The sequence below is a fragment of the Arachis ipaensis genome, chromosome B10, assembly GCF_000816755.2.
Source record: "Arachis ipaensis cultivar K30076 chromosome B10, Araip1.1, whole genome shotgun sequence".
Taxonomy (NCBI): Eukaryota; Viridiplantae; Streptophyta; class Magnoliopsida; order Fabales; family Fabaceae; genus Arachis; species Arachis ipaensis.
The window spans coordinates 103,290,447-103,291,906 of NC_029794.2; the positions used below are offsets into that span (position 1 = coordinate 103,290,447).

The 1,460-nt window shown below is 38.5% G+C and overlaps 1 long non-coding RNA gene across 1 annotated transcript; it reads right to left on the bottom strand.

Moving 5' to 3' along the window:
- LOC110267693 lies at window positions 415–1,063 on the bottom strand. Its single transcript, XR_002355572.1, has 3 exons — window positions 977–1,063; window positions 537–868; window positions 415–428 (listed from the first exon to the last, which is right to left on the bottom strand). It is a non-coding gene; the product is annotated as an uncharacterized LOC110267693 (long non-coding RNA).

The following is a 1,460-nucleotide window of genomic DNA, read 5'->3' on the forward strand; positions in this document are numbered from 1 at the left end:
GCGAGAGCTTCTTAGATGTTCTGAGGTATAGGTCTTCAAGCGAGACCTTGAGGGGGTGAACCACATCTTCTCCCCTTTTCTACCTCCTCCCTCTGCTACTACCACCTGTTCAAAGAAGCCATCAACAAATCTCTCAAAACCCAATCAAAATACAAAATTAACACAACCAATAAAAATTTTCCGAAACTGAAAAAACATCTGATTATAACATACCGCCGCCAAAGAGACTCCCACCAAAGAAAGACTGGAAGATATCAAATGGGTCGTGGCTGCCACCCATTCCTTCTTTGAGAGCATCCTCACCCTACTGATCATAAATCTCACGCTTTTCAGGATGACTCAGAACCTCATAAGCCTGGGCAAGCTCTTTAAACTGCAACAAACCAATCCAAAATCCATATTAACATCTGCTCCATTCCTCACCTCAACTACACACAAAATTCACAGAGCAAATCTATTTCACAAAAGCAAAATAAGAAATAATGTTTGACCACACAATGCATCATCATATATTGAATCAGCTAAGCTGAACATACCAGCTTCAACCACGCTAGAGTTAACATAATCTTCATCCTTTTCATCAAAATTCTCAGTCGTACTTCCGCTCCCATTTGAAGGTGAGTTGAAACTGCAATGCACAGTCTTGCTCTTGCACTTTCGCATGTTTATATGGAAAGAAAGAACAGTGGCCTTATCTCTGCTACACCTAAGTCCCCAAAATTAAGTTCGAATACATTTAGCCTTCATTGATCCAATTAAAGGAACACTGCAGAGCCCTGCTACTTTGGCACGAACAGTGGGGATCACAACCGGTCCCTTCAGATTTAAAGAACCCATTCTACCTTTATAATACATATATTCTAACAACCTTCACCAAAAAATTCACAAACCTTTTAGCCATCATGATCTAAAACTTGTATAACCCGTTCATAAGCATGTTGAATGATTATTAATTAAATTTAAAAGCAAAACGCACCTCGAACTCGAATTTTGAAGTGTGAAGCTTTAGGATCAGACGATGATCCAGTCACCGATCAACGCAAGAATATTGAAGAATCGGGTTAAATAGGTTTGTGAATTCAGAAGGGAAAATTAATTATATGTGTATTATTAGTACATATCTGATCATATCAAGGTGGAAAGTGAAAAGAAGAATTGAGATCTGAGAGTGAAAAGAAGTAACGGAATTGAATTGAATCGAATTGAAGTGATGAATAGGGCTCAGAAAAAAGGGGGATATAAGAGAGGATAAGAGATTCTTCTTCTTGTGTTGAGGGAGAGTGAGAGAAGGATCCAAAATCAATAATCAATAAATAAATCTTACAAAGAAAGCATGGGTCCACCGCATGCATCAGCTTCAGCATCATCTCATAGTAAAATATGAAATCACTATTCTACCCTCCTACATCCTTTTCCTCTCTCGCTCTCTCTCTCTCTCTCTATCTCTCTTAAGTTTTAAC